Below are 10,332 nucleotides of genomic sequence, written 5' to 3' on the forward strand. Positions count from 1 at the left end.
GTTCACAGGTTTTGAGGTAAAGGTATAATAAACTCTTTTTGAAAACTTTTTGGAATTCTATATGATTCTTAGCTTCCTAGTTTCCTATGTTTTATTATATCACCTCCTTGATTACTATCTATTATGATATTTTGTTAACCCTAATTTATTATCTTTGTGGGATATCTAACGATCCTTTCTTTATATCTTTTTAGGGTATCTATCGATCCTATCTTATTCTCTTTTAGGATATCTAACAATCCTATCTTATTATCTTATTAGGATATATTTATTAATCCTAATTTACTATCTATGTAGGATATATAATGATCCTAACGTATTTTATCTACCACTCTAAGGCGTCCCAAATGGTAGTCTGATATCTAAGGTGATCTAATGTATTACCATGATCCCCTTTAATCGACAATGTTTGACTAATAATTTTGGACCGCCACAACGCTTCATCGGACATCGAATAGTTATCTTGTCGGGATCGTGGCTAGCAATCACAGGTGGAGTTCTCATACCCCGTATAGATCTATATATATATATCTTCCTAGCTCTCGCAAGATTAAGGTTTATAGGCAGGGTTCTAAAAGGCATGAGGCCTGGCGTGGCAGCAATGCCAAGCCTCAAGCTTAATGAGCCATGGCGAGCCATGGCGTTTTTCAAGGCGTGATGTAAGGCGGCGATTTTGTAGCAATTTATAATTATATTACCACATAAATATAGATTTATATCAAATATAACTAGTTTTTAGAAGTGTTATATCAACAACTAATAACAAAAAGTTAACAAAAAACACAATACTTGTATGTCCGATTAGAAAAGGCATAAAAAAGGAGCAAAAAAACATGTATCAAACGAAAAAACACGCGCAATAACACACCATAACGCGCCATGGCACGCCATATCACACCTTGCCACAAGCCACACCTAATAGCAACATTATGAGGCTTTTCGTAATGGCGAAGTCGCACCTCACGCCATGGAATGCCAAATTTAATCAACGGATTTGGATGAATATAACAACTCACTAACGCCATTTTGTGCCATTTTGTGCCTTTTACAACACTGATTATGGTTATCGGGGAATGCCAAATTTAATCAACGGATTTGAATGAATATAACAACTCACTAACGCATTGACCTTAATATTTATCTTTTATCTTGTATTTGATAATTATAATTTTAGATCTCCTAATTATTTTGTATATATATATATATATATATATATATATATATATATATATATATATATATATACCTTAATTATCGTTATTTGAAAACATGATATTTGGGCAGAGTAACAACTAAGTACGGTGCATATCCCTATATTTGACCAGTATAACTTCTAGGTACTATGTTATCCTAGGTATTTGGCCATTATAACATCTCTGTATTATTTTTTCCTAGACTATCGGCCATCATATCTCTTAGGCATAATATCATAGCTTATAACTAGGAATAGTATCTATAGCTACATTATCCTAAGGTTTTAAGCTTTAAAATGATTTGATATTTATAGGTATATATATTTTTTGATAAAACCAGTTAGTAAGGATGTATCCCCCCACCCCGGTAAAACATTTGAAATAGTAAAATAGGGGTCATTAACTCACTTTAGTAGCGTATTCTGAAGCATCTTAGCCATTTTATCCAAAGCTTCGCTCCATCGAGAGGGTCTCCAAAACAGCTTGAGAGGTATAGACAGAGCGTTTGGGATGAGAAAATCAGGAAGTTAGCACCTCTATTTATAGTGGTTGTGTGTGTGGCACACTTCACGCACCGCATGCACTCGCTTCGTGGCTCCATCCATAGGTTGCCACGTGTAACACTTCTAATGGTCCATGTCTCCCTAATCTTCGACGAATATGGGTGTCAGGTGTACGCGACGGGCATGACGCACACTAGGCGTGCACCCCTAAATCTTTTATTAAAATTAATATCTTCCTTATATGAATCTTGTTTCTTACCCTCTCTCTCTCTCTCTCTCTCTCTCTCTATATATATATATATATATATATATATATATATATATATATATATATATATATATGTGTGTGTGTGTGTGTGTGTAGCTCTCTACGAGTACTACAACTTTGCTTAAGGTCGCGTTGCCAAATTTTGAATTTCATTTTTAACTCGTATTTTATACTTTTCTAAAAATCCTATCTCCTTCATATGAACTTCGTTTTTGACATTTTTCTTTCACAATACTTATCTCTTAGAGTACTACGATTTTCCTTTTTGTGACGTTAGCTGAAACTCAACCGATCACTTTATGTCATTTTAACGTTAATAGCGTTTATTAACGCAATTGGTTTTTTATCTTTTACAAAAACATAACTCCTCCAATCGGAGTTAGATCTTCACAATGCTTATATTTTTGGGATCACTTTGATGTGTACTTTCCAAATACACTAAACATCATAAAAAGTGATATAACTTTTTGGTCACTCATTTTGACCCTATTATCATTATTTAACTGATCATATTTTCCTTCAATATGAAAAGTTCTATCATTATCATCGGTTGATGCTAATCTTTAGTGACAATTGGTGATGGGAAATTCCCAATTGTTACATATGATAACACCTCGTAATATGTGGAGTAATAATGGTTTCTTACTCTAGCACATTTAGAATATGAGTTGTGGTGTTTTCATTTATCGAGAAACAAAAGATAAAACTGATTCCTATTATATGAAGTGTTTTCTTGTCGGAAATATGCACAGACTTTTGAATATTTGTTTTAGCTCGTCAAGGAATGTTTCTTGAAAGAAAAAAAAACATATATGTCAAGAAGTCAGTGGGAGTCGTATTGATCTTGAGAATCTAAAGAGTTAAACAAAATGATCCTTTTAGTTATCACTAGCACGCAATCTGAGGTTGTTGACCTGTTGTGGTTAATTGACGTATTCTTAGTTCTATGCATTTCTAATTGAGTTGGCAGTTCTTATGAGTATATATTCTTCATTTAACTGCCAAATCAAATCATGTTGGTCAGTAAAAGTACATTGATCAATATGGGTGAGCTGCTAACAACATGGAAGCACTGGTGGGTTCTTTGAGCTTCCAGAAGGCAAGAAATTTAGATTAGCGAAGTTTGGTCCATGAAGGAGACCTAAATGTGATTTTGGTTTGACCTAAACCTTGTCTTACGACTGTAGGTTGAAAATGAAAGTTCTACATGTATAGGAACGTATGCACCTTGAAATCTAAATGGCAAAGGTTTCGCTCTAATTCATGAAAATGATTATGAGGAAACACTTTTGTTGATAGATTTTAAGGATCTAATAAAGATCAATACAGATGTTGGTTGCATTAATTGCATTCTTAAATTCAAAATATGATTACTATATCCCTCTTTATATTTTGAATTGTAAGGAATTCCAAGGAATTATTTAAACTTTTAGGAGATATGTTTATCACGTCTTGAAAGGTTTTGAACAGATACCTTATTCAGATAAAGTGCATAAGCTTAAGAAGCCTAATTAGAGGCTTGACGAAGCATCACGAAATAGGAATTTTCACTTCCGTGAGAAAGTCAAAGGGTATTGATTTCTAGAAGTCCATTTGATTTCTTAATACATGTCAAAGCTAGTGGGAGCATAGCTGTTATGCTAATATTGCATGTTGACTATACTATTTATGATGGGTTTTGAGCATTCTAACACTTCCTAAGTGTACATGCAACCCTAATAACCTTGGATCTATGTTTGTGTAATTATCATGCAAAGTTGAATTCCAAGGTTATATTCCTATCTAGCATACATGGGGAACAAATTTTAACTTGCATGAAAGATAGAATAACTTACCTTGTTGTTGCTTATGATCCTTGAAACCTTGTGACCTAGCACCCCAAGTGTGATGCCTCAAATGCTTCACACAACACCAAATGCTTTTGGAATGACTTTAGAGAGAATACACACTTCTAAAATCGGCCTAGCCCTCTTGTTTCTTATGTATAGCCAATTTTGGTGGAGAATGGGTTTCTTATATAGTGTTGACACATCTAGGGTTACACCATGTAAACCCTAATGTGTCATGACTCTTCATTTCCATGACCCATGGGTTTGTAACTCCCATGGAGCATCCATGGAGCATCCTATGGGTGGAACCCAACTTGATAATCCATGGAGCCTCTTAGCCCACTATATAAGATATGGAAGATTTACATAATCTACCCATATATTTAATTAGTTATCTTTTGATCACTTAATTAATTCTAAATTAATTCTTGATCAAACTAATTAAATAATATTATTAATATATTAGAACTTATAATATATTAATAAACCATAAGTGTTATTTCTCTTATTTTAGTTTATCCAATTGCATGGTGCCATGCAACCCAAATGGACCATGCCGGGTCGGGTCAAGTACATACCAGAAATAGTTATGGACTTAGACACCTTATCCAATAGTCTCCCACTTGGATAAGTCTAATAACTATAACTGCAATACTTCAGGAACCGATCGGCAATCGTAGCTCTTTCAAGGTCTCTCGGAACTGAGAAGATGATGATACGCCATTTAAGATAAGTGATCATATAATCCTCTGTTCTAGATATCAGCCGGACAAATACATGGAACAATGTCTTACTTATTGTCCAGCAGTTTGTTTCCCGATTTCCGATTTGTTTGACAAAGAACTTAATTGAACACATCAACTTAGTTCTGACCGGGCCCGGTACATAGGTCAAAACAAAATCATCGAGGGGCCCAGATATCAGCTTCTAATCCAAGAAGGAACAGATAAACTTCGACTCATATGTTTGTTCTACTACTCATTGAATTATACACAAGAGCACGTTTTATAACATCGAGTTACCAATGCGTTTTCGTACAATCAATGCATAACCAACTCATAAGTAACAAATCATATATCTAGGTTTGAAGAATTATATGATATTACCGTCTCACGATCACTCGAGATAAATTCGATGAAGTGATTCCAGTGAGCGTGGGTTGAGTCCAATGCTTAGAACTTATGAGCACTCATGAGTGTTGTAGCCATGTCCAACAACTTAGACCTCTGCAACCAATCATGACAGTCTTGATTCATACCTACTTCCGACATATGACCGACTGTGGAGGTTCGAATAATATGATATACCAAACATAATTATTCTGGAAGTCAAAACATGCAAAAGAAATATAGTAAACGATCGACAAGAGATAGCAACACTTTACTCATAAATAAAACACCTTTTATTCATCATCTAATGTCAATTACACTTTACAAATTTCAAGGTTATCTAACTACTAAATCTAATATCATCCTTCAGCCCTATGCTCCGAGCATGCTGGAGATGCTTAACCCGAGTCAGTCCCTTCGTGAGGGGATCTGCTGGATTCTCATCCGATGATACCCTCTTTGCCACGAGGAGTCCTTCTTCTATTCGATGTCTGATGAAATGGTATTTTCTGTCGATGTGTCTGGATCTCCCGTGATCCCTTGGTTCCTTGGCTAAGGCAACTGCACTTTCACTATCACAGAAAATTTCCATTGGCTCTTTAATAGCTGGTACAACTCCAAGGTCTCCAATGAAGTTCTTCAGCCATATCGCCTCCTTTGCTGCCTCGCTAGCTGCTATATACTCTGATTCGCAAGTTGAATCAGCCACTGTCTCTTGCTTGGAACTCTTCCAAGAAATTGCTCCTCCATTTAAGGTAAAGACCCAGCCTGACTGAGAGCGGAAATTATCCCTATCAGTCTGAAAGCTAGCATCACTATACCCTACAACTCTCAAGTCTTCACTCCCACCGAGGGTAAGGACCCAATCCTTAGTCCTCCGTAGGTACTTGAGGATATTCTTTACCACAGTCCAGTGTGCCTTGCCAGGGTTCCCCTGATACCTGCTAACCATGCTCAAACCAAAGGCTACATCAGGTCGAGTACACGTCATAGCATACATGATCGATCCTACAGCCGAAGCATAAGGTATTCGACTCATTTCTGCTATCTCAGCCTCAGTACTAGGGCTTTGTGTCTTACTCAATCTGGCATTACTCTGGATGGGTAACTCTCCTTTCTTGGAGTCCTGCATGCCGAATCTCTTCAACACCTTATCCAAGTAAGTACTCTGACTAAGTCCAATTAGTCTTTTACTCCAGTCTCTCAAGATCCTTATCCCTAGAATATAGGCAGCTTCTCCTAGGTCCTTCATAGAGAAACACTTCCCAAGCCAGGACTTAACTTCCTGCAGAGTTGGGATGTCATTTCCTATGAGTAGTATGTCATCCACATACAATACCAAAAAGCTAACTATACTCCCACTAGCCTTGACATATACACAAGATTCATCTTCACTCCTAGAAAAGCCAAATTCCTTGACTTTCTCATCAAAGCAAAGATTCCATCTGCGAGGTGCTTGCTTTAACCCATAAATGGATTTCTCAAGCTTACACACTCTATTAGGGTACTCTGTGTTGACAAAACCCTCTGGCTAACTCATGTAAACATCCTCATAGTCATGAAATGCGGCTATGGCTAACAAAACCCTAATAGACTTAATCTTGGCCACTGGAGAAAAGGTCTCATCATAATCAACTCCCGGAGTTTGTGAGAAACCCTTTGCAACCAGTCGTGCCTTATAAGTGTGTACATTACCATCCATGTCGGTCTTCTTCTTGAAGCCGGTCGTGCCTTATAAGTTATCGTGCCTTATAAGTTGTCGTGCCTTATAAGTTGTCGACAATGTGCGCCAAGAATGTACGCTATTCCTTGCGCAAGTACTTCTGGGCTTGAATACTCGAGATGATACGAAGGCTCGTACTGGGTTTGTCTCCGTAGATTAACAAGGTTTCATTAGTCGGTAGGTTTAGACAGACTGCTTTCTCGAAACATAGGATATCGGCGCGATAAAGACTCAACCAGTCCATGCCTATAATGACATCGAAACTCTTGATAGCCACTGGTATGAGGTCGATTGGAAATGAATGGCTATCTATCGTGAGGGTACAACCTATGTAAATCTCGTTAGAATTCTCTGTCTCTCCGTTAGCCATTTCTACGACGAAGGTTTCTTTTAGTGCTTGCGGTGCTTGATTAAGTAAGTGTTTAAATTTGTGGTTTACGAAGCTCCTCTCTGCCCCTCTATCAAATAGGATACAAGCATAAGAATTATCGAGAAGGAACGTACCCGTGACTACTGTGGGGTCTGCCACGGCTTCATTGTGGCCAATAGCAAGTATTCTCCCTGCTCCTCCCGCATTCCCAGATTTCGGACAGTCTCTTTTGTAGTGCCTTGTCTCGCCGCACCCGTAGCAGGCCTGGCTCACTCCTGCACCGGGAACCTGGGTGATGGGTTGGGGTGGTGTTCTGCAAAACCGGGCGGTATGGCCCTTCCGGTCGCAATTAGTGCAGTGCATTTCCCGGAAGGGGCCGTTATGATGGAAGGAGCACTTGGTGCACTTGGGTAGGCTCCCTGCATATGTTTTGGCTGGTACAGGGGCAGCAGGAGTAGTGGCAGCATGGACAGCCACCGTCTGTTGGTTCTTGGAAGAGGGTTGAGCTGATTTGCCCTTCTTTCGGTCCCAACGCTTCCTCTTGTTGTCAGCTGTTTTGGTTGGTGCGGGGGCAGTAATTGTAGTTGTTGTTGGAGTAGAAGGAACCTCGTGATCGATGAGCCTTTGGGCCAATTCCTTGGCACTATCAAAGGTCGCAGGGTGTGATGCTAGAACGTTCCCTCAATATGGGGGTACCAGACCCCAGATGTATCTCTCGACTTTCTTGCTTTCAGTAGGGACCATGTTGGGACATAGGGTCACCAGGTCGCAGAACCTAGCTGTATAAGCCACTATGTCGGAACCCTTCATTTTGAGGTTCCACAGTTCCTCCTCGAGCTTCTGAATTTCACCCCTCGGGCAGTACTCCCTTGTCATTAGGTCCTTTAGTGTATCCCAGCTCATGGCGTTAGCTGTTACTAGTGAGAGTGATTTGACATGGCCATTCCACCACGTCAGGGACCTTTCGGTGAAGGTGCAAGCAGCGAACTTTATCTTGCTTCCTTCAGGGCATGAGCACATCTCGAAGATTGCTTCTGTTCTCTCGATCCATTGGGACAGTGCAATGATCCCTCCGGTTCCATTGAAGTACGTATGTTTGCAGCTGATGAAATCTTTATAGGTACACTCCTGTGCACATGGATGGATTTCACCATGGCTAGAGTTGGTGCTAGTCCCTGTTCCACTAACACCACCAGAGTTTACTTGGGCCATGACTGCGGTCACAGCTGCGGTCACAGCTACTTGAAACATCACCACATCGAACTGCCGAGGGGGTGGTGGTGGTGGAGTTTGATTCACAGGCGTGTTTCTGGTCGGACGCTTTCGAGGCGGCATATTTTACTGAAAGTTTATAAAGATGATGATAATAGTAAGAATCAATTGCAAGTATGATGAGAGTGTTTCATGGACTAAATCCCCATAGTCCAACTAATTGATAGAGGCATAACAATAGAGTAGGGAAACACAAGAGTAAGGACTTTCCAATAGATTAGATAACTGCCAATATTACTGGTATTAATGATGTAAAATGAGTTCGGGAAAAATGACCTAACAGTAGGTCTTACATCAGACCATAAGGGAAAATGTTGGCAGCTTAGTAGCCTAGTTAGAGTACTTTTTTAAAAGTTAGGAATGTTTTACAGACAAGTGCTCTATAGAGCATAGAAAAGAAAAGCTATTCCTTAACCAAAAGAGAAAGATGAGTCGACATCTTCTACCGGCGACGGGTATCCCTCAGGCGAACCCTCAGATCTGCCAGTTGACGTACCACTTCCTGAAGATGTCGCTCTTGCGCCCTCTGACGTACTCGGAGTTCCATGACTTCGGCTCGGGATGCAGCTAATTGTTGCTGTAGAGCCTCGTTGGTCCTCCTAGTTCTTTCCATAGCCTCTTCGAGTTGGCGAATGCGGACTGTGTTAAGGCCAGAGTTGGCGTCAACTTCCACTACTCGGTCGATGGCTGCATGACCTTGCTCGACGTTCCGAGCAATCCTACGGACCATGATGGGTAGGAGACGGTCAGCTGAGCCTCCCTCGCTTAGATTGTAAAAACTTCGGTCTCCGTTGAAAGGTAAAGGCTGACCCTACTCATCACTCCAACGGTTCAAGGTTGTTGCCCAGAAGGGAGTGGGACCTTGAAATGCCGGACGGGGGTTGAGGTTTGGGGCTTGACCTTCTTGGGGTAGGTTGTTGACCTCTGGTTCGGAGTCGGAGCCATCCGAAAAGCCTTATGCGAGGTGATCATCCAAAGGGATTGGGTGATCATCTTCTGGCTCATCATCAAGCCATCCACCAATGCCTTGGTTGGGATAATACAGATCGCCGGGGAGATGGAAGCCAGCCATGTTATCTACGCGAGAGTGGGGAAAAGAATAGTTAATACACGTACTAATGAAGGTCCTTTTTAGTTTGCACATAAGTAATTATAGTAACACAAAATACTCCTATAGTATTTTTAGGTTTAAGTTCTATTCTAATGTTCTTGTTGTAGTGGTGTTGGTAAGTTTTTAGACTTGTTGCAACACTACAATCATTCTTAGGCACATGATAGTCACTCCTCAGAAAATATAGTTGATCAGGCTATATCCCCCTAGGTTTGACTATATATCACTAAGCCTAATTGTGTTGTTCAATAATCGTAATACTTTTGTTCTGTTCTAGTATGATACTGACACTGGTATGAATAAATGTATATATACTTAGTTAAATATTTTACTATTTAAAAGTATAATTTATTGGTCAGAGTATTTTAATCCCGTTGCATTTATAGTTTGTATATCTTTTATGGGTTGATATACTCGATTCACTATAAACAATGCTCTGATACCAATCTATCACAACCCCAAAACCGGAACGGCGGAAACGTTCTGGGGTGGAGGACGTCATGTACAATATCATAACAATGCATAATAGTAAAGACAAGCAACAACATCCATTGCATTAATATAATAATTTTAATACAAGCGTGTTCTGTATAGTACGTAAGACACCAAAAGTATGATCAAAATAAAAGATGAGTCTTGTATGTGCTCCATCTTCTCAAAAGCTTCATCGGTACCTGTCTACTGATGACCTAAGAATACAAGTTATTTTGAAAGAGTTTATCAGCATAAAGCTGGTGAGTTCATAAGTATTTAGTGTCATTGCTTGTAAGAAAATGTTTGTAACAACGTAGTGTAAAAGTTCATAGTTGTTAGTAAATGTTGGTAAATAGTTGAACTCTCTAGAAACTCCTATATTTTCTACTGAAATGTAGTCTTCTACCAAGACCCGACTGTTTTTATGTTTGTTCCTTTGTAAATGTAAGAGTTTTCCCCAATAAAAGTATTATTATGAAA

Source organism: Lactuca virosa, chromosome 6, assembly GCF_052849685.1.
Source record: "Lactuca virosa cultivar CGN04683 chromosome 6, Lactuca_virosa_CGN04683_v6, whole genome shotgun sequence".
In the NCBI taxonomy this organism is placed as follows: Eukaryota; Viridiplantae; Streptophyta; class Magnoliopsida; order Asterales; family Asteraceae; genus Lactuca; species Lactuca virosa.